Source organism: Puma concolor, chromosome C2 (genome assembly GCF_028749965.1).
Source record: "Puma concolor isolate L17-30 chromosome C2, mPumCon1.1.hap2, whole genome shotgun sequence".
In the NCBI taxonomy this organism is placed as follows: Eukaryota; Metazoa; Chordata; class Mammalia; order Carnivora; family Felidae; genus Puma; species Puma concolor.
The window spans coordinates 43,226,154-43,251,185 of record NC_141675.1 but is presented as its reverse complement, the minus strand read 5'-3'; positions in this window follow the sequence as shown (position 1 = coordinate 43,251,185).

Sequence of the window (25,032 nt, the reverse complement as noted above, 5' to 3'; positions counted from 1 at the left end):
CTTCTACTTTACCTCCTCACCCAGATAACTAATTTGAGGGAAAAAATACTGATTTCAATTGCTCCTGGTATTTTAGTTAAATATTTATCATGGTAATATCCTCCATGTTGTTTTTCCAAAACTTTATCCACCCACCCCTAATTTTATTTTGTTTCAAAATTTGCTTTTATTTTATCTTGTCCAATTTAGCAGCGCTGCTCCTCCAGTGTTTCTGCTCCCCAGCTTTCCTCACTCCCAACTTCAATACCTTTCCTTGATCTTGTAGCAGTTATTACCACCCTGTTCACCGTAATTAGATTGTTCTGTGAGAGGCAATGGTTCATCCTCAGGGTACCAAGTGCCTTCCTAAAGGTAGGACGGTGATGGGCACCTGGGTGGCTCAGTCAGTTGGGCAACTGACTTTGGCTCAGGTCATGATCTCGAGGTTCTTGAGCTCGAGTCCCTGTAGGGCTCTCTGCTGACAGCTCAGAGCCTGGAGCCTGCTTCAGACTCTGTGTCTCCCTCTCTCTCTCTGCTCCTCCCCTGCTCATTCTCTGTCTCTCTCCGTCTTTCAAAAATAAATAAACATTAAAAAAAATTTTTTAAAGGTAGGACAATGGCTCTCTTGGGCAGATTTCCTTGAACAAAGAAATGCCATTAAAGGGTATCATCTATGCCGGATCTCAGTTCTACCAGGGGTCTCCCAAACTCTAACACAGTGCTTTTCCAGACTTAATCCTCATTAACTTTGAGACTTCCGGAGATGGACATCTATATTTTAAAACCATATATTGGTTAGAGTTAGGGAATTTTCAAGTCATTAAAAAGTTAACCCAACCTTGTTTGTGTACAGCTACAGCCCTCTTTTGGGCATGTCATTTACACAGTAGAAGTATTTTTTTGATAAGACAATTCTGGTATGACAAACTACTAAACATTGCTGGATAATGTTTTAAAAACCCTTAGGCCACCAGCAGGCTTAAAATGGGTTTGTGTCTCATATCTTTGCTTTCAAAGTCCTGCGGTGACTTTACATATATTTTTCTGCTAATTTAGATATCATTGAGCTGGAGACTCCATAGTGAAAACGTTTAATCATCTTGAAGAAAAATAACAGTTTGGTACACTAGAAAAACCTTTTTCTCTTAGTTTCTCTGCACATTAAATCTAAAAAATTAATCTCAACCATTTGCTAAAATCTCTAAATAAAAGATTTTTTTGGTGTCTGCTTCTGGAATAAAAATGCAAACGATCTGAAATACTTTAAAAGTATTCAATGTTTCAGACTGTTTCTAGCATGACACAATTTAAACTTCAAAGAAATGGTGATTTATTCAATAAAACAAGTTGTATGGTTCTGAATGATGGCTCAAAGGACCTTTGCGGGCCCAGGCTTTCCCTTAAATCATGGATGGTCTTATCTCAATTTGAGAGCTTGAATATTTTTTTTCCTTTTTGTAGCCTTAGTCACTTCAGTTTTAATATTGTATTTCTTAAGAGGTGACTAAAAGATTGTCTTTAAAAATTGTCGATATATCCACACTGATATATATGTGGTAGAATTGTCCATTGGAATGGAGATAATAGCCATAGTTTTCTGAAAACCAGCACTGGTTTGAAAGAAATATCTGAAGCAATTTTCTAAATGGAAACTTTAAACAAAATGAAAAAACAGTCTGTGAAAACATGTACTTCTTCAAATATTAAAACACATTTTTACTATGTATATTATAATATGGCTTAAATGACTTTCATAAATTACTAGATTTAAATGGTGATAGTTTTCTTCAAAAGCATCCTTAAAATGATTTACCAAGCTTTGCTTATGAAAGACACTAAAACTAGACAAAGTTAGTTAGAAAGATAATCCTTGAACATTAAGAATTAATAATCCACAAAAATTTCCCAGGCTGATATAAATGATCATTAAAATATACTGAACACAGACTATATGGCAGGCACTAGTGTATTTATTTATTAAAGTATACTATTATATATAAATATCTCATTTTTCAGACAAGAAAAATGATGTACAGAGGTGTGTGCCTTGCCTAAATCTGTTGTCTAAAGTCATATGGTTAGTGAATGAAACAGTTAGGATTCAGACTCAGAACCCATGATCTTAACCATTAGGGTATACAACCTCCACAGAAGCAACTGGCTTGATTGAATTCTATTGATATTTTTAAGCATTAGCTTTAAAAAGAGCACCAATATTGGAATATATGGAGAAATAGAAACTGGCAGCAAAAAGCCAGAAAAGAGAAAGAATATCTACATGGTTTTTTCTTTTTTCTTGTTGAAGATTTGTGAGAGCCTGTGAAAAAGCTATATTAGTATTTTAGAACCATATATGTTATCTAAATTTCTAAAACCATACTCCTACATGTATTTATTTTAACATGACGGTGATGTTTTGCCACCTATTTTAAATATGTCCATTCTATTTAATTTATGCCAAACCTATTATATGTGTGAGTGTGTGAGTGTGTGTGTGTGTGTGTGTGTGTAAACACACCCCATCAGGAAAACTTTTGATCTTTCTAAAATGAGTCATTATTTCATCCCTTTAAGAAAATTTCTTAAAACTTTGTGTTATTTTTCTGTTACTTTGTGAACAATAACATCAAAGTCTTACAGGACTTGAATGGAATAAAAATAAAGTTGAGCTACTAGCCAGACAAAGAGCTTTTATAAATTAGTCACTATCATGCAAAGAAGATCAAAAAGCAGGTTTTTTAAGAACAAAAAATGTCCTGTATCCTATGGTATGACTCAGACTCTGAGCTATAAATAGAGACACATAGAGAGAGGTTGAGAGAGCTGAGGGTAACTGACAACACTGCCGGCCTGGAATACTCACAACCAATCGACTTGTAGTATGTAAGGCTTGCAAAACTTGTTTTAAAAGACCTTCACAAATTTTAGTCAAGTTTATTTCTCAATTTGCCACAAGTCACTATAGTATTTCCGTGCATGTGTGTATACATAGATGCAGTCAATTATTTTATAGGTATAGTATAACTATATTTAATTTTAATTTAAACAAATTACCTTTGGATGTAAGAGAAACAGAAATGATTATAGGGGCAACCTGGTGGCTCAGTTAATTCAGTGTCTGATTCTTGATTTCGGCTCAGGTCATGATCTCAAGGTTCGTGGGTTTGAGTCCCGTGTTGGGTTCTGCACTGACAGCATGGAGAGAGGGATTCTCTCTCTCACGTCGTTTCTCAAAAGAAATAAATAAACTTTAAAATAAATAAATAATAATCATCATTGTTTATATATCTGCACATCATTCTACCAATTCTAGAATGGCCCAGAATTAGTTTTTGTCAAGTGATGGAGAACTGAAATAAACCCCAAATTTAACTCATTCTAGTTACCCTGGAATGGCCCTTCAGCATTTTCTCTTTTCTGAAATTTCCCTAGCCCCTTCTCCCAATAAAATAATAACAACATCCTTGTGGTGACTTTTTTCTTGAATCTAAAGCAAGCAATTTCAAAATGGTCTTTTAAAAATAGCCTTATTGTTATGGCGTTTTATTCAAAAGTAACTTTATGTCTGCAAATTCAACCAATGATTCCTGCCCTAATGAGCCATTGACTGCAAAGATCCATTTTCACCAGATGGGGATGTTGCATCAGGAAAGAGCACGCCTGTAGCATAAAACAAAGATTCTCCTACAACTAAGGAAGTACAGAGGACAAAACCATCTGTGTTTGCAAGATTTGGACATGAAGTGAATGCTTAAAATATTTTGGAAATATTTAATTGTGGTGCTAATATAGTTGATTGACATTAATTAGGTATTTGTGAGTTTTACTTGATGTATTATTTTTTCTTTGTATCTTGCTAGCAAGAATGATTTTGTTACCAACTGCCCTTTCCCCATCAGGTAAAGGATTTACAAACATCTAAATACATGGTATTTTAAGGAGGAAGATGAACTGTGTTTTGTTTTGTTTTGTTTTTTAATCTCTTGAGATAGAACTATCCATACTATGTTACCATTTCACATTTTGCCTTCATTCCAGTTTACATTTCCTTGGTCTTAGAGAAAATACTGTATTCTTAGGATCTCTATGTGAATAACTATTCACAAATACAGTTAGTAAATATGGATACTTTTTTTGCTTATATTACATTTTAACTACTATTCTTTTATCACATTTAAAAAATGTGTGTTTTTGACAGAGAGAGTGAGAGAGCAAGCGAGAGAGAGAGAGAACAAACACGGAGGTCAGAGAGAGAGGGAGACACAGAATCCGAAGCAGGGTCCAGGCTCTGAGCTGTTAGTGCAGAGCCCAACACAGGTCTTGAACCCGCGATCTATAAGATCATGACCGAGCTGAAGTCAGACGCTTACCCAACTGACTGGGCCACCCAGGGACCCCATCTTTTGTCACATTTTTAAAGAAAACTAAGTGTGGTTGACAAAACATTTTATTCACTTGATCATCAGCATTTCACATATGTATCAATTAAGTTGTGTAACACCCTTTATTGTATGTATATGAGGTGAACTGTGAATATTAAGGACTGTAGAAAAGCATGTTTTTCAGGAGAATTTCGGTTTGAGGAATTCTTTGAGGTGATTAGCTTAAAAATACCTGAAGATAACATACAGATATATACGTAGAAGAGGATTTTTCACCTAATTTTCTCCCTACTTTGTTTCAAGTGAGCAAAAAAAAATTATAGGATACAAAATTCACTAAGAAATTATTTATTAGTCATTAATGAGCTGTAAATATTATAACTATCATTCTGTATTTCAAATCAGGGAACAAAGAAATTCTTCAAATCTTATTCTAATGCCTTCCTTTTCAGCAAGGCACATCTCTACACCTATTGAATCTAGGAACTAAAATAATAGCAATAAGATAATAACAAGAAGAAGGAGGAGGGGGAGAAAAAGAAGGAGGATAAGAAGAAGAATTCTAAACCCTCTAATTCCACCTCCCACGTATCTAGGGCAATTACTAGGAATTTCAAACAAACAGCTCCATCAGCTTCCACAAGTCTGTCCACTATTGTTATCACACATTTTTCATCCTGTTGTGGTCCCCACTTACCCAATTCCATGGCCTGAATTGTCATCAACTATTCCTCACGAAACTAGAAAGGACCATGCAGAAGGACACATTTTGTTTGGCTTCCATCTGATTTAAAATATTAATTAAATATTATTTGAAAGATTAAAAATTGGAAATTTCACAGTAAAAAATACGTATTTTCAGCACAATGGTCCCAGCTGATCAGGAACAGCCATAAATAGGTTGGTCTAAGGAGACAATGAAATAATTATTAACAATAACAACAGCTAGCATGTATTGAGTGCCTATTGTATGTACAGCACTGGGCATATTGAGTCTAGACTACAAAGAGTGTTTATCACAGTGCTTAGCACAAAATAAGCATTGAAGTAATATTAGCCAATATTGTCGTTCCTAATTCCCCCAATTCCATTTAAGATCTATATTAGTATCCCCATTTCCTAGATGAGGAAGCTGAAGCTAAGAGCAAATAGCTTGCTCAACAACTATTAGCAATTGTTACTTTATTTTTTAAATAATTAAAAAAAATTAATGTTTATTTTTGAGAGAGACAGACAGAGCATGAGTGGGGGAGGGGCAGAGAGAGAGGGAGACACAGAATCCAAAGTAGGCTCCAGGCTCTGAGCTATCAGCACAGAGCCCAGCTCAGGGCTCGAACCCACAAACTATGAGATCATGACCTGAGCTGTTGTTGGATGCTTAACCGACTGAGCCACCCAGGTGCTCCAGCAGTTGTTATTTTTTAATGGCTAATCTGTATTCACAAGGTAGGCTTTATTCCCATTTTGGAAATGAAAACTCTGTGGTTCAAAGAAAGAAACTTGTAAGTGAAGGCCCAGAATATGAACCTGATATGGGGTCTAAAGCTCCTACTAGCCCAGGCCACCTCACCTTCTGGTAAATTCCACCTGTTCACTATGCAGTAATTCACTGTCCCCTTTCTTGTTCATAACTTATAGAGAAGCTCCTTTAGACAATGAACAGCAGAGGGTACGTGTGTGTTTTGGGTAGAAAGGGCTGGAGGAAGCTTACTGTTAATGCTAGTATCAACCAGTCTGCAGCACCATTCACAAGGGCTTATTATGTGCCCACTAATGTCTAAGTCCTTACCATAAACTATCAATTTAATTTTTAGAATAACTTACCAAGTAAGTATTGCTCTTTCCCTATTTGTGGAAAGACAACACTGGTATTTCTATGACTTAACTGGTCAGGTTGCCCAACTAGTAAGAGACAGAATCAGGACTGGAACCAAAGGGCATGCATTCAGTTACTCAGCATTTATTGCATACCTCACTGGTGCACATTTCTTAATCCTAGAGTTTGAGGGGGTTGTAAAAATAGTTCATAGCCTAGAGTGGTTGGAACTCCAGCAATACATATTATGATTTTGTTTCAAAAATGTATTAGAAAGTACTGTATGAAGAAGATAAACCTGGCAGAAGGTAGAAGACAGGGTGGAGTAAGGAGAGACCGGGGGTGGGTGGTACCAAGCAGGAAGGTGTCTCAGTGGTTCAGCAATACGCTAAGAAGCGTCTTGGGAGTACGAAAAATTAAGGAGTGTTGGCAGTAAAGTTGTTTTTACATGAAAAATTTATTCTCTTCAAAGCAGAAGGGTATGTATAGGTAATGTCAACATAAATTACTGCTTTGGAATACCTCCAAAGGTAAAAGCAGTCATTTTACAATCACATGTAAGCAAAGGTGCATCACATTCAATAGACCACAAAACTGCTTTCAAATGAGGAAGTCATTTGCAAATAACAGAACAACTAATAGTTAGCTTATAAACACTTTTTGTATACGTGAATATTTAGTTCAAATTTCTTTATTCTACTTTTAACTTAATATTGGCTTTTTGAGCATTTTCTGTGTGCCATGTACTTAGGTTTTCAATCATACAAAAATAAGTATACCTGAAACAATCCCGACCAATGAAAAAGATGGACAAGAAGGAGAATGTACGGGCGCCTGGGTGGCTCAGTTGGTTGTGTCCAACTTTTGATTTCTGCTCAGGTTGTGATCTCATGGTTCATGAGCTTGAGCCCTGCTTAGGGCTCTGTGCCAAGTGTGGAGCCTGCTTGGGATTCTCTGTCTCCCCCTCTCACTGCCTCAGGAATAAATAAACATTAAAAAAAAAGGAGAATGCAGTTTTCTGAAATTCTTATCACACCTGCATTTTGTTCCCATTTCAGAATAGGTGCATTCTTACATTGCTCCTATCCTCTTGGAAATTATGTGTAACCATATTTCTGTAAAACAAACATATTATATATGCATGCTTCTTCAAGAAATCCTGTGGTGAAGCCTTTGTTGTTAATTAATTACCCTCAGTGTATCTCGTTGCCAATCTTGAATCTTATGATCTAACAGGCTTCCTTAGAATGTCACCTATATTGTTATTTGCTCAAACAACTTATAAAATGAGCCTCCTCTATTTGGAAGCAAAGATCAATACTACAGTTACAAAATAATAATAATCTTGAGAAACATTTGCAAAAACAAGGTTATTTTCTAATCCAGGTGAAAAAATTTGAGCTATTTGGCATTTTAGCATCAGCAATCATTAAAGTATTTTTAAGTATATTTTATCCCACAGGGAGTGTGCCAAATCTCATTTCTCAGCTGTTTTTCAATAAATTGCACTTGTTGTGATATAGGAAAACATAAAACAGTCTGAAAAGAGGATATATCGAGTTAAATTTGATTCATAGAATCTGCTACTTGTTTGAAAAATGTCTATTTCCTTTCATGTTGCTGTTTTGCTCACAGTTGAAATGATGAGGCATAAATGACCACAGAAAGCTATGGATTTTTCTAGCACAAAAACTGAAGCAGAGATTCAAATCAGGATCTTATTATGAGGAGTTAAGAAAATCAGATTGTGTCAAGGCCCGAGATGTGTGTGTGTTTGTACACGATGTGGGAGCCACGTTCTTTGGTATAACCCATGAGCTACCTGTTGTAGGGTGTGATCTTGTGATGAAAGCTTACTTAATTATAATCAACCAGTCACCTCTTTCTTGGATAGCAAATGAAACCCAGAAAGTTCTGCTATGTTACAGCTATTGAACAATTTTAAAAGGGCTTTGATATTCATATTTTCCATATCAAACACTGCCTTTCTGTAAAGCTCTGATCTCTAATGTTTGGGGATTTTAGTTGAATGGGCAAAATATAGACCAGCTAGAAAAAATATTATGAGGAATAAATAAGATCAAACTATTGTGTAATGTAGACTCTGATTGCTTATCTCTTATTCCCTATTTTTGTTTCTATCATCCTGGTTTATAACATGTTAGAATATTAATAATAAATATATGTGAACATAAACTATTTATGGCTTTGCTAGGCCAGAAGACTGGTTGATATTTAAATAGCAAAATAAGAATCAGCAAATAAGATAACTGTTTACACAGATAATATAAAATTGAGTTGTTCATTAATTAAAAGGTTTATAATTAATTGCAGTCATTATTAATTGGAATTAATTATAGTCTTTACATTCTCTCAAAGAATGACTTTCTACAAGCATGTCTGCACTTGAGGTATTTTGCATGTTATATCAGGAATCTGAAGTCTGATAATAAAAGTCTATTGATGCCTTTAATAAATATATGCCCTCTCTCAAGCTAAAACATTTTTAGCACTAACCATTTATACATTGATGAAGATACATTATTTTTACTGTTTTATGGATGTCATTTTTATGATTGATATTGATCTTTAATTGATTTCTAGCCAAAATGCTGACACAATAGCTATAGTGTTAGTGTAAACGTGAAGTTACTTCTAAGGGAGTTAATGGGAGGTTGACTACTGAGGTGCCTTTAGAGGAAGTGACCTAGAAGATAAAGAAAGACGTTGGAGGGATGTCAAGGAAAACACCATGGAATTAGCAACCGTGTCTTTGGGGAAATATTTCTCATGGACATCATAGTGAGCCCATCTGAAAACAACAAAGTTAGGTTGTTGATAAAGGAGACAGGAAGGTGTGTAACATGACCTACTTCAAATAACTGAATGGGGGAGGTACAGAAAGAAAAGTATACAATCCGGTGAAAGCTGGAATAGAGAGGGAAAATTTGGAGAAAAATTCTTTAAAAATTGTTTCTGAGTTCCAACTTGCCATAGTTTTGTCCTCACAGCTTCTAATGTTGATCTACTTAACTGTCTAGGAGTGAAACATAGATGGGAAAAGATGTTAGTGTTGCCAGCAGACAGAGTTGGGGGCAGTTCTGTGGAGTGTAAGAACACCATGCTGGGAGTCAGAAGTGGGTTCCCAGCCTGAGTCTATGACCATGTGGCTGGCTGCATGATTCGACAAAGATCACTTAAACTCTGGAATTCAGTGTCTAGTTTTGTTAAATGAATGTGCTGCATTAAACATTTCTAAGATTAGATGATTTTCCAGGTCTCAGTCTTGACCACCAAGTCTGGGTTTTAGAGGAAATTTTTGTTTTTAATTAAAAAAAAATTAAGTTTATTTATTTGAGGGGGAGAGAGAGAGAGAGAGAGAGAGAGAGAGAGAGAGAGAGAGAGAAGGAGAGACAGAATCCTAAGCAGGCTCCACACCATCAGCACAGAGCCTAAACTCACAGACTGTGAGATCATGACCTGAGCCAAGATCAAGAGTCGGAGGCCTAACAGACTGAGCCACCCAGTTGCCCCATATTTATTTATTTTGAGAGGGTGGGCAGAGGGAGTATGAGCAGGGGAGGGGCAGAGAGAGAGGGAGGGAGAGAGAGAGAGAGAGAGAGAGAGAGAGAGAGAGAGAGAGAATCCCAAGCAGGCTCTGCCAGGCTAATAGAGCTCAACTACTCGGGGCGCCATCTCCCCAAATGTGAGATCATGACCTGAGCTGAAATCAAGAGTCAGATGCTTAACCAGCTGAGTCCCCATACACCCTAAGAGGAAATCTTCAGCCACATGGCAGGAAACTTTTAGAAACACTTACTTTTCTCAACGAGAATGAGACTTGTCTCCACCCTCATCTTGCTAAGAACACCTAAGTGCTAGCTGAACTGGCACGCAGGATAGGATTGTGTCACCATTCTGGTTTGCACTTCTTTAGGAGCGTTACTGACTCTGCACCTGTGATGCTCATCTTAGGAACAAGCGCTGAGTTTTGGCTTGTTGCAGCAAGTCATGTGGTGCAGTTTGTCTCCTGATGCAGAGTGTATTAGTAATAGTACAGCTATATTAGGAGAAGCGCTTAAAGGACACCAACTGGCAGAAAATATTGAGTGTTTGGGATACACTGTTAAGTCTGAAAAAGGAGAAGGGTCGGGTTGTAGTCTTTTTTTCAGTTTTACTTCTTCTGCCAAATATATAAATATAAACATAAATAAGCAAGTGAGCAAGCAAATAGTGAGAGCTACAAGAGATACTATTATATTTTTTAATGAAAAAAAAAAAAAAAACAAACCAGAACTATAACAGGAGTCTGCTGTGTGAGCTACATCGGAGTGGCATCAATGCAGAGAAATACAGTGGGTATCAGGATTGAGATAATCATTGGTTTGATTACAATTGACTCTTGAACAGCACAGGGGTTAGGGACGCCAATTTCAATTCATGCAATTAAAAATCCATGTATAAGTTTTGAATCCCTACAAGCTTAACTACTAATAGCCTACTGTTGACCTGAAGCCTTACTGATAACGTAGTCAATTAACACATATTTTGTATGTTATATATATTATATACTGTATTCTAACAATAAAGTAAGCTGAGAAAAGAAAATGTTATTAAGAAAATCATAGGGGCGCCTGGGTGGCTCAGTCGGTTAAGCGTCCGACTTTGGCTCAGGTCATGATCTCCCAGTCCGTGAGTTCCAGCCCCGCATCGGGCTCTGTTGACAGCTCAGAGCCTGGATCCTGCTTTGGATTCTGTATCTCCTTCTCTCTTTGCCCCTCCCCTGCTTGTGCTCTGTCTCTCTGTCTCTCAAAAATAAATAAGCATTAAAAAAAATTTAAAGAAAAAAAATCATAAGAAGGGGCACCTGGGTGGCTCACTTGGCTAAGCGTCTGACTCTTGATTTTAGTTCAGGTCATGATCTCTCGGTTTGTGAGTTTGAGGCCCAAGTCACACTCTGCGCTGACAGCATGGAGCCTGCCTGGGATTCTCTCTCTTTCTATCTCCCCAGCTCACACTCTCCCTGTCAAAATAAATAAAACAGACATTAAAAAAAAAGAAAATCAAAGGAGAAAATACATTTACAGTACTGTACTATATTTACTAAGAAAATCCGTTTATAAGTGAACCCATACAGTCTAAACCTATGTTATTGAAGGGCCAACTGTACAGATTTTTAAAATAAGAAGTGTTCATAGAAAGACTGAGTTACCTCAAGAAAAGACAATAAATGATGGTCTTTGAATCAACAATATTTTATATTTTGCTGTATTTTAAATCCCTCACCCCCAATTTGAATTTCCCTCAGAATAAATCAAATCAAGACCAGGCCATTGTATTTTACTAATTAGTCACATGATTACTGCTTATGAGTTCTATAGCCTATACACTTTATTGTTTACAAATATTGCAATATAGTCTTTCATATCACTCACAGGCTTTGGGAATATAAACTAACCATGACTTGATTTGACAAATAGCAGAAGGTACAAGGGATTGTTACAACATGCTCCATGACCTGTAACTTAGAGCAGTGTTTCTCACAGTATGCCCATAGCATTACCATGATTTGACCACTTATTAAAAATGCAGATTCCTGGGCCTACCCAGACCTATTGAATTAGAAATACTAGGGTTAAGACCCAGAAATCTGTGTATCTGTGGCTTAGCAAGTTCTTTAGGTGATTCTCATGTGTGCTAAAGTTTAAGAACCATGGCTCAGTGGTTCTTCAATTTTGGTATTCATAGAAATTATCTGAAGAGCTTGTTTAAAATTCACAGGGTGATGTAATCCCAATCAAGATCCCAACAGACTTTGCTTGGTAAATTAATCAATTAATTTTAAAGTTATGTGAAATTTAGAGGGCCAATAACAACCGCTGCAAACTTAAAAACAAAAAAAAAAAAAACCCAACTCTTAAACAAAGCTTGTTGCTTCATACTATAAGAAATGAAGATTTGGTAAAATCTAGAGTAATTGAGTGTGGTAAAGAGGCAAGAAAAGACAAATCCAACAGAAGAAGGAATCCATAAATGGATTCACACTATGTGGTCATCTAATTTATGATAAAGTTGACACAAATATAGCAGCAAAAATGTGCCCTTTCCCAATAATTTGTGTTGGGTTAATTGAATGTACATGTGGGAAAAATTAATCTTTACCCTTCTTTCTAGGCACAAAAATCAATTTTAGATGAATCACAAATATAAAAATCTAAGATAAAACAATAAGCTTTGAGATAAAAACAGGAAAATATTTTTATGAATCTGGTGTAGGAAAAGATCTCAAAGAAATACTAATTCAGACTACCAGAGAATAGAAAATACTGCATTAAATTTAAGTACTTCTTTCATCAAAATACTACTAAGACAATAGAAAAGCAAGCTACATAGTAGTAGAAGAAATTTGTAATACATAAATCTGGCAAAAAGACTTGTATACAGAGAGTTTAAGACCTCCCTCAAATGAATATACAAAGACGAGACAACCTTTTAGAAAAATGGAAAAGAGACTTTACATTATGTCACTTCACAAAAGCTCATGTCCAATTGTATAATAAATATATGAAAGAAAAGGTACTCAACTTTCCTAAGAAAGGAAATAACCAATCAGTGAAATACCAATAAAAAATCTTGTGTGACACCACTAGACGCCCACTAGAAAATGGCGAAAATGTTGGCTGATAAGAAACACCCAGAACTCTCTCAAAAAACTATCATCTCTACCCTTAGATACATATCCAATAGAAATGCAAACATTTGATCACCAGACACATTCTAGCAGTGTTTGTAACATCCCCAAAGTAGAAGTGACTGATCAATAGTATAATGGATAAATATATTTTGGTATATTCATTCACTGTGATACTACACTGCAGTAAGAAAGGGAAAAAAGCCACAATTACACACACACACACACACACACACACACACACACAAATGAATGAATTTCACAAATTTCTGTTTCTGGGTAATGCTTCAGTTATAAGAAGTTCCAAAAAAAAAAAAAAAGCACAGACCATAGTAAAAGCTGCACTTTAAAAACACTGGTCAGAAAAAAGTTAATTAATTAATTAACTGAAACACCTGTCAGGAGGTTGTGTCAGGGACGGATGGAGCTGGGTTCTAAAAGCCACAAGAGGAAGAGGTTATGAGACCATTGCTTTAGGCCAGGGTAGAGACAACAGCAGTTTGGTCTCAGGTAGAAGCAGGGGAGAGAGAGAAAAGCAGAATCATTCACAGGGAAAATGTTGAAGTAGAACTAAAAGAATCTGGTGATAGAGATGAAAGGGAAGAAAGCAGAGTGCAGGTAGCGTGCAGACTACCTTCCAAGAAGCTCCTGCTATGGAGCTGGAGGCACAGGCAGTCAGAATAAGAGAAATTGCTGAGCTGGATGGGAGAGGAGGAAGAGGTGCTTCATAGGCTGAACTTGAGTTGAGACAGCTAGGTGCTTTTCAGATAAAGGAATTGCATGTTGATGGTGCCCGCCTTTCTGACTGACTTCCTCACTGCCTCCTTCCCGTATAACATTCTCCAGGTTTTCCTCCTACCTCTTTGATTAGTCTTTCTCAGTCTTGCTGATGTTCCCTCTAGAATGCCCAGATCTCTTTTCTAAGTCCCAGGCTTATGACTTTAAATATTATCTTTGCCAATATGTCCAAAATTTATATCCCCAGTCCAGAATTCTGTCTCCAGATATAGACTCTCGTACACATCACGTACTTGATGTCTCTACTTGGGCATCTAATGGACATCTTAAATTCAGTATATCTATAAATGAACACCTGGCCTTTCCTCCCAAAACCTCTTCCTTTTTTTTAGGTTATTGCATTCTTCAAATTTAGTTAACATACAGTGCAATATTGGTTTCAGGAGTAGAATTCAGTGACATCATCACTTACATATAACACCCATTGCTGATCATAATAAGTGCCCTCCTTAATAACCATCGAGTGATGGTTCTAGCTCATCCTCTACCTCCCTCCCTCCATCAACTCAGCTGGTTTTCTATTGTTGAGTCTCTAATGGGTTTTTTTCCCTTCCTGTATGTTCATCTATTTTGTTTCTCAAATTCCACACTTGAGTGAAATCATATAGTATCTGTTGTCTGTCTCTGACTTATTTTGCTTAGTATAATACACTCTAGTTCCATCCATGTCGTTGCAAATGGCAAGATGTCATCCTTTTTGATGGCTGAGTAATATTCTGTTTTATATATATATATATATATATATATTATATATATATATATATATATATATATATTATATATATAGTTTGGATATATACATATATATATATATATATATCCAAATATATATATATATATATATATATATATATATATATATATATCCAAACTATATATATAAAAAACAACTTCTGTAACCATTCATTGGTTGATGGACTTCTGGGTTCTTTCTATAGTTTGGATTTTTTTGATAATGCTGTTATAAAGATTGGGATGCATGTACCACTTTGAACCTGTATTTTTGTACCCTTTGTGTAAATACCTAATAGTGCAATTGCTGGATCAAAGTTCTGTTTTTACCTTTTTGAGGAAACTCCATACTGTTTTCCAGAGTGGCTGCACCACTTTGCATTCCCACCAACAGTGTAAGAAGGTTCCCCTTTTTTCTTCATTCTTGTCAATGCCTGTTGTTTCCTGTGTTGTTAATTTTAGCCATTCTGACAGGTGTTAGGTAGTATCTCATCGCAGTTTTGATTTGTATTTCCCTGATTATGAATTATGTTGAGCGTAGACATCTGGATGTCTTCTTTGGAAAAATGTTTATTCATGTCTTCTGCCCATTTATTCACTGGATTATTTGTTTTTTGAGTACTGAGGTTGGTAAGCTCTTTGTAGATTTTGGATACTAACCCTTTATCAGATACATCATTTGCAAATATCTTCTCCCATTCCATAGGCTGTGTTTTAGTTTTGTTGATTGTTTCCTTCACTGTGCAGAAGATTTTTATCTTGATGAAGTCTCAATAGTTCATTTTTGTTTCTCTTGTCCCAGGAGATGTGTCTAGTAGGAAGTTGATATGGCCAAGGTCAAAGATGTTGCTGTCAGGGGCACCTGGATGGCTCAGTCAGTTGAGCATCCGACTTCAGCTCAGGTCATGATCTCGCAGTCTGTGAGTTTGAGCCCCGCATCGGGCTCTGTGCTGACAGCACAGAGCCTGGAGCCTGCTTCTGAATTTGTGTCTCCCTCTCTCTCTGCCCCTCCTCCACTCATGCTCTGTCTTCTCTCTCTCTGTGTCAAAAATAAACATTAAAAAAAATTCAAAGATGTTTCTGCCTTGTGTTTTACTCTAGGGTTTTGGTGGTTTCCTGATTCACTTTTCGGTCATTCACCCATTTTGAATTTATTTTTGTGTGTGGTGTAAGAAAGTGGTCGGGTTTCATTCTTTTGCATGTAGTTGTCCAACATCATTTGTTGAAGAGACCATCTTTTTTCCATTGTGTATTCTTTCCTGCTTTTTCAAAGGTTAGTTAACCATATATTAGTGGGTCCATTTCTGGGTTTTCTATTTTGTTCCATTGACCTATGTTTCTGTTTTTGTGCCAGTACCATACAGTCTTGATGACTACAGCTTTATAATATAGCTTGAAGTCCAGAATAGTGATGCCTCCAGGTTTGGTTTTCTTTTTCAGGGTTGTTTTGGCTATTCAGGTCTTTTTCGGTTCTATACAAATTTTAGAATTGTTTGTTCTAGCTCTGTGAAAAATGCTGGTGATATTTTGATAGGGATTGCATTAAATGTATAGATTGCTTTGGGTAGTATCGACATTTTAACAATGTTTGTTCTTCCAATCCATGAATCCATGAACATGGAATGTTTTTCCATTTCTTTGTGTCGTCTTCAATTTCTTATATAAGTGTTCTATAGTTTTCGGAGTACACATTCTTTTACCTCTTGGGTTAGGTTTAATCCTAGGCATCTTATGGTTTTGGTGCAGTTGTAAATAGGATCATTTCCTTGATTTCTCTTTCTGTTACTTCATTACTGGTGTACATAAATGCAACCGATTTCTGTATGTTGCTTTTACATCCTGTGACTTTACTGAATTTATGTATTGGTTCTAGCAACTTTTTGCTGGAGTTTTTTTGGGTTTTCTACATAGAGTTTCATGTCACCTGAAAATAGTGATGGTTTGACTTCTTCCTTACCACTTTGGGTGCCTTTTATTTCTTTTAATTGTCTGATTGCCAAAGCTAAGACTTCCAGTCCTATGTTAAATAGTAATGGTGAAATGGACATCCCTGTCTTGTTCCTGACCACAGAGGAAAAGCTTTCAGTTTTTCCCCATTGAGGATGATAATCACTGTGGGTCTTTGGTATATGGCCTTTATGATGTTGAGGTATGTTTCATCTATACCTACTTTGTTGAGGATTTTTATTCCCAAAACCTCTTCCTAAAGCTTTCCTCATTGAGTACTAAAGGCAAAAACATTGGGATCATTATTATGTCCTCCTTTTCTATTATATCCCATTTTTCAACCCTGCCTTTAAAAATATACCCAGAAATCCCACTGTTTCTCATCACGTGGGCTATTAAATCCCCATCTGAACTATCTTAATCTCTCCTCTATATTATTAAAAGAGTCTCCTAACCAGTCTTCTCCCTGTTTCTACCCATGTCCCTCTCCCCATATTGCATTTTCAACACAGAAACCAGAATAATCATTTTAAAATGTGCGTCAGATAATTTCTCTGATCAAAACCCCACAATGATTCCTCATCCATGCTGAGTAAAACCCAATGTGCTTACAATGGCCCACGAAGACTCATGTGATTTGCTTCTTACTTACCCCCTTCACCATACTATTCTACCCTTTCTTCACTTTATTATGGTCACAGTGGAAAACTTGATATTTCTCAAACACACTAGGCATGCTCCTCAAATAGCATGAACTTCTGCATAGAGCACTCTTCCTCCAGATGCCCCTCTGACCAGCTTCCTCAACTACTTAAACTCTTTGTTCAAATATCACCTTAATAATCATCATATAAAAAACTTCAGCCCACATCCAACAATACACTTCTACCACATACCATGCTATTTTTCCCTGTCCACACATCACCTTTTAATATATAATTACTTACTATGCTTTTGTTTGACGTCTGTCTGGCCCTCTAAAAGGTAAGCTCCATGAAAGCAAGAATTGGGAGAAGTTTGGTCTGTTTATTCCATTGATACATCCCAAGTGTCTAAAAGTGTTTGGCTCATGCTCATTACAAATATAAATTTTACTTTTATGTGTACTTTTAAAATATTTCCTCTTTTCTCTCTCCCCACTAAAGTGTAAGCTTCAGGATCTTGTCTCTGTTTACCCATGAATCCCAAATTCTCAAAAAAGTATCTGCCACATTATTGTCATTTGTTAATATTTATTTAATTAATGAATATTAAACCATTAAGCATAGGCAGCTCAGGTACACATGAAAAGTCATAAAAGTATTCTAGAATATGCTATGTTCTGGCCATGCAAATAGTTGAACATTGCTGGAGAGTCCACTGAGAAAAGAGTAATAGAAGGAGATAAGATTAGGAAAGGAGTCAGGGGAGAAATCATGATAAGCCACCTGGGTGGCTCAGTCAGTTAAGCATCCAACTCTTGATTTCAACTCAGGCTATGATCTTATGGTCATTAGATCGAGCCTTTGCTGAGCAGGAGCCCACTTGGGATTCTCTCTGTCCTTGTCCCTGCTTCTCCGCTGCTCATGCTTGCTCTCTAAATAAATGGATAAACAAACAAACAAACAAACAAACATTACAATATATATATGTAAGCCAGGGAACATGGAGAGGAGCAAAATTTCTGGATTTTATCCTTGGATAGACAATGAGGAAACATTGGAGAATTTTGTGCAAGAGAGTAACATGATCAGATTAAAATGTTAGAAAAATATCTCTGACAAAAAGAGAAGAGGATGAACTGGAAAAAGTCTAGACTAAAGGAAGGCAACTGACAAGTGTTCAGCTATCATAATTCTTTGTGACAGTTAAGAGCTGATAGCGATATTTGACATTTTCTACCTTAACTTCAATGGAAAATTTAACTAGGTAGGTAAAATTCTAGAAGATATGAAAATATATTTATAAAAGTTGATGAAGTAAAAATGCTGCTATATTTATCTCTTTTATCTCAAAGGCCTAAAACACAGATTAAAATATCATGTTTTATCATTGATAAAATATCAGATTAATTTTTAAAATATGAAGCCAATTGGGAATCCTGAAAGGAAAACCATTAAAATGTATCCACCAAAACTATTGAGTCTTTGGGGTGCCTGGTTGGCTCAGTCAGTTAAGTCTCAGACTTTTAATCTCAGCTCAGGTCTTCTTCTCAGGGTGGTGAGCTCGAGCCTCACAATGGGCTCCATGGAACCTACTTTAAAAAAGAAAGAAAAGAAAAGAAAACAAGTGAGTCTTTAATGTTGGAGTTCTTCCTTGAGGATCTTTTATAATCATCTTCCCATTTCCATCACTTCTTTCTAAACAATTGCATTTATCCTTAACTATTATCAGAAATGAGCAGTTCAAACATTTTGCCCCTAGGCAAGATCTCTCCTCCCGATTCATATGCACAAATGGCTACTTCACATGTCCACTTGCATGTCTCAAAATATCTGTGTGGTAAATTCAACATAACCAAAGTTGTACTAATTATTCTACCTACAAATCTAATACATTTCCAAGAGCTCCTTTCTGAGTGAATGACTCCATCAAACCCACAGAAATATCGACATCATCCTTGGCCTTCTCTCCTTCTTACCTATTTTTTCCAACAGTAAATTTTATCAAATTTTCCCCCAGATTGTTTCTCAAATCTTCCTACTTGCCGCCATCACCATCACTGCCGCCCTTTTGTACTTCAAGCTATCACCATCCCTTATTTCAATTACTCCAGTGGCCTCCTAACTAGTTTTCTCTTACACACTCTTGCCCCTTCCCCCATCTCAATCTATTGCTTCACACTCAAGCAAAAACAATCTATTCAATAGGCAAATGTGGTTTTAGCAAATGCATACTTAAAATTCTTCAAAGGCTTCTGATTGATTTTAGGATTAAGACCAAAGTCCTTACTAAGGTCTGCACTATCTGGCTCCTCCTACTGGTCCACTTCTTGTGCGTAAAAGTGTCACAAAGTATCTCCCATCACCTGGCTTTTGTACTTGCTTCACCCTCCACCTGACATCCTTCCCTGGTGCACCATTCACCCCCGTGTTCTCCTGGTTAATGACTACTCATCCTTTGGATCTCAGCCCAGCTCTCTCAGTTCCTTGGGGAATCTCTCATTCTGGTTCTTCAGAACATGCCAGATCTTTTGTGTACCTTTTCCTTAAAGCCCTGATCACAGGATAATGTATCATTTTCTGTTTGATTATATTGGTCAATGCCTGTGCCCCCAGACTGCAATCTCCACAAAGGCAGGGAGTATCTGTGCACAGTACTGTACCCCAACTACCTAGAACAGAGCCTAGAAAGTTTTATGCTCAATATATATTAGATGATGAAAGAACCGTTTGGGAGAAGCAGATTTCATAATGAATGACACCAAAAAGAAAGAGGATGTTATGAACTCATCTAGCCTCATGAATGTCAGGGTAAATAAATTAAAATAGAAATATAGTTTAGAGTATAGAACATTAAAATTGACCTCTTGTGATTTTACCAAGGCTGCCTTTGATTCTTGGTTTAGTGTTAGTCCTAGCTCTTATGGCATTCAAAAAGGTCTTCAGTTGAGTTCTGGAAATTAGATACCAAATCATTGGCTTGGAATAGTTTGGGCTCAAATTAAACAATAGCTGAATTGCAGATTTTAGTAATTTTTCTTCCTTTAGAACATCATCTGATGTATACAATAACTACTTTCAAAGAGATCTCACTATCATACATTTACGGACTAAGGGACCTAAAGAAGCGGATTCTGAGACTTTTTCACACTTCTGGAACACTTGTTTGCAGAAAGCTGAGTGTTGATAACAGCTTAATAGATCAGGCAGCAACACAAGAACCTAGCACAGGCGGTATGTATTAAGATCTGCTTTGGGGGTGCTGAAGGGTTTTCTCTTTTTTGAAATGTGAGATCTAAAATAATTTGGTTTTTTGCCTCTCGCCACTGTTCTCACTCCACACTTGCCGTTTTACATATGATTATTGAGTTGACCCGAAAGGCTTTTAGGTTGGGAGGTGCAAGGTCAGTGTCCCTGCCACGTCCCAATCTCCGTCTGCACCTACCTCAGACGTGTCTTTGTACTATCCCTGCTGGACACCGCACCTTTCCATAATTATAAATGTCTGTTTTCAGTCACTTCAAAGCTTTCCCAGCACTGGGAGCCCTCCTTCAAAGCCTCTGCATTGCTGAGGAACTTCTGTCATTGACAGGAGGTCCTGCTTTGAAGTTTTTCATGCCATTTATTGATTTCCCCCCTTTAAAGATGTTCAGATTAGAAAATGCTTCACCCCCTTTGAAAATGTGCATATTTTCATGATGGGGAAGGGTTAATCCTTTGAAGATATTTACATTTTATAGCAGTGTCCTTATATGAAGAAATTTGACATCAAATATGCCACATGCTTTGTGGCGCTTTCCTTTTCTCTGTTGGATCCTTCAAGATCAAGATCCTCCCAATTTAGTGTGTTGTTGGTTTTTATATTATGCATTTGTTCCTTTTTTATGCAATGCTAAAAGAACTCAATAAATGTGCTGAAATGAAAGAGCTTGCATAATTTAGAAAAGGGCTTTATTCCAGTTGTTTATATAAGTCTTCTCAAAGTTGGGGCACTTTTAATGTTTGGGAATGTTTACAAAGTTTCCTTGATCTCCTGACCATCTGCAGTGTCCTAATATACATAACCACCAACAAAGGTTAGCTTTGAAAATTAGCTCTATGTTAGCTATAAAGTGCATATTTCATTCATATTTTCCTTCATGTGTATGTGCTTAAGCCTTAGATGCCTAATATTTTAAAAAAGAGCATAGGGATACCATGCAGATTAAACTAAAATTTTGCAGGTAAGGAGTACCTCACACAAAGTCAGTGAGCTATGCCTACGGCAATTAAGTGGCCAAAATCAATTAATCCAATACTGGATAACAGCCTATGTTTCAGATACAAGCTTCAGGACTGTCCCTGCTGCTCGGAAGTACATTACCTGCCCCTCTGATTAGCTGATTTTAGCAATTCTGTCACTTGAAATTTCACTTGAAATTTCACTTGAAATTTCTGTCATTGGGCTTAGACTTTGATGACTATCAGAATAAAGTACTACTAGGAGAGGTAATACTTTAAGTCCTTCGGGTAAAGGAGGATTCTGAGAGCATGTCACAGTGATGCAAAGAAACGAGAAAAAGAAGAAACTACTCAAGAGGAGAAAAAGAAATGGGGAAATTGAGAGATGAAGGGGGTAAAGGAAGACTCCAAATGTGAACTTTCACGCAATTAAGTCTTTCAGATTAAAAATAAACTTAGCATGTGAACACACACACACACCCCACCCATGAACCCAACTTATAACTAAATGTAATAAGTAGTGGTACGATACACTGAATGACAGGTGCTAAATCTAGAATGTCACACACATATAAGGAAAATAAATATAACCAGGATGAGTTTTGACACCTAGTGGACTTATAAACTCATATTAAATGTAGTCCAGTTGGCAACCAGGAATGATATATAACCTCTCCGTGCATAATAAAAATTAAAATGGAGCTATTTAATTTCTGTGTTTGGCATAATAAGATTGTAATCATAATGCCAGGGAAACAGTTTTATTTTCCTGGATGGTAGTGATTAAATCTATTTCTCCAGCCCTCTAAATGTATTGATTCGTTCAGTAATTTAATCATTCATTTATTTAATATTTATACAGTGTCAAGGAAGTAAAAATGGCCAATAAACATATGAAAAGATACTCAGCTTTACTATTCATGAGGACAGAGCAAATGTAGAGAACATGAGGTACATATTTTATCCATTGGGTGCTTAATAACACTGAGTGTTGTTAGGGGTGGGGAAGAACTAGCATTTTGATGTTGCTGATGGAGCTGTAATTCAATGTGGATTTTTGGAGGGTAATTAGAATTAGACATATCTATGAAAATGTAAATGTGTGTATCCTTCAATCTAGAAATTTTTCCTTTCAGCTTTATTATGGAGATACAGGGTGGTAACAAAAAAAAGGGGGGGGGGGCAGGAAAGAAGAGAAAATGTACCTAAATATCTAAATAACCATCAACAGAGGAATGCTTAAGTGACTTATAGGTAATCCATTGAATACAGTGTTTCTAAGCAGTTGAGCAAAAAAAGTATAACCTGTGCTTATATTCCCTGACATGAAAAGATTTTTCAACCATGTGGAAGGAGAAAAAAAAGCAAGTGGAAGACTAATGTGTACTAAGTAATGTCAATCATAAAAAATGCACAGAGTATATATTTTATTTGTATTCTTATGTGTGTGTAAAAAGTGATAATTCTTACTTTTGCTCTCAGGCTGCATTTAGGGTATTAATCAAAATGAGCCCTTAATCTGTGTTGATTAAACATTATATGAAAAACATACTCTTGTTTTCTTTGTGTGATTCAAAATGAAACAAATAAAATTAAATATGTATGCATTTTATAAACCATCCTCTAAACAGGTTAACATACTAGATTCTATTGCAAATAGGCAAACAGTGAACTTGTCTGTTAGTCATTAAATGGGTATTTAATTTTGTGCAAGTTCTCCGTTTGCTAAAAAATCTAACGTGCTCTGTTGTTAATTTCTTGGAAGTTCAAAAGGGATATACCTTTATGCTTTTGGGGGGAGTAATATCCAAATTACCCAAATCATGGTGCCAGAGGTACCTTGCATACAAGGTATACATAATCAGTGGACACAATCACGGAATGTGCAGAACAAGCGAAGTCTCATATGTCTTTCTACCCAGCCGACCACCCCACAGCTTCCCCTAACTCCAGAGTTGCCTAAAGGTCTACTGGTGCCAGGGTGCTAAAGAAAAAGAAAAGCTTGAAATATGGGCTACTTGAGCACATCTTTGTAGATTACCTTCCAAATTCTTCCCCATTTCCTCAAAAGGAAATATTGGAAAATAGAACAATGTATGTCCTGAATTGTATGTGTAACATCAAAATGTTCAGGTTTCAAAGATGTTTCATGTCAAAGAATGCTCCTCCCCTTTTCTCAGTCTTTCTTATATTTTCTCCTCTCGAAAGAAACTCAATCCTTGACACTTAACAGTTTCATTGCAAAATCAGAACCCCTAAAGTTCAAGTTGATTTTGAACATAGTACATTGCATTCCAATATATTGATTCTCTTCTGCAGTCTTGTAACTATAAAAAAAAAAAAAAAAAAAAAAAAAAAAAAAAAAACCTTGTTCATGAAAGAACAGAGTAGCCATTGATATAAACTGTTTTAATGTATTTGGCCTTAACATCTATTATACAATATGTATATGTTTTTCATTAAGCTGTAGTTTCTTTCAAAATCTTTTTTTGACATCTGTGGGATTTTCCTTTGGATTTTGATTTATTTCCAACACCGAGTCTTGGCCTGTACTGCTAGTCAAGTAGTACAGTGTTCTGAATTCTTTATTTTGAAAAGTAAACATAATTTTCATCTGGCCTGTGCTAGACTGTGGTCTTTATGGACAAATTTTATCTTATTGTTTTCTCATTAGTGAATTTTGTCAAAGAAGTCAATAGCAGTTTTTTCTCCACATCATTTACCCACATTATTTTTCAGTGAATACATCCTGGACTTTATTGGCCATTCTAAACAATCTTCCGTTGTTTCACACAATTATTTTATTCCAAGAAAAACATTAGAATGTAATATTCTTAGGGGAAACCTGGATTGGTATGGCTATTTATCTTCAACTATAAGTGTAAGACCAATACCAGTGAAGTAAGTTGTCCAAGATAAAATGTCCCATTAATATTTAGGGAAAAAAAATAAAAATGTTGTAGAACATGGGCCTATAGATTTTTATCTACTACTAATATATCTAGATTTCAGTTTTTACAAAAACTGCACATATTTGAATTTTTCTTTCTCTCTTCAAGCTGAAAGTGACTTTATATTGTTAAACTATGCACACTGCCAGTGAGTGTTGATTAGTTATTTAACTTTATTTTTTCCCAAGGACTAATGAAGAGATTTTCCTGTACATGCTATGGGCACTTTCCAAAATTTTTTGAGCTCTCTAAACTCCAAAAGGTAAACAAAACAAAATTAAGAAAACCAAAAAATTAGCAGTATTAGTTCTTAGCCTATTAAAATGTATTGAGTGCATGGACTGTGTCAGTGGCTCTGATCACAGATAGATGAATATTATAGGGTCTCTGTTCACCCCAACCCCCAAATACAGTCATGGGGAGTCACCATGTAGCCTAACACTTACAGTACAATGAAATAAGGACAGAATCACGGAGTACCAGTGATACAGGCAGCTTCCCTAGACTTGGGACAGGTAAACACGAAGGAATGGTTTGAGGAAAGTTTCTAGAGGGTGTAATTTTTTTTGTTTATTTCAGTTTTTATTCAAATTCTAGTTAACATATGGTGTAATATTAGCTTCAGGAGTAGAATTCAGTGATTCATCACTTACATGTAACACCGAGTCCTCATCACAAGTGCCCATTTTAATTCCCGTCACCCATTTAACCAATCCTCTGCCTACCGCACCTCCAGCAATCCTCAGTTTGTTCTGTATAGTTAAGAGTCTATTTTATGGCTTGTAGAGGGCATAATATTTGAACTGAATTTTTAAGTATCAACAGGAATAAGCCATCTGAGGGGAATGAAAAAGAAGGGATTCCAAATAAAAGC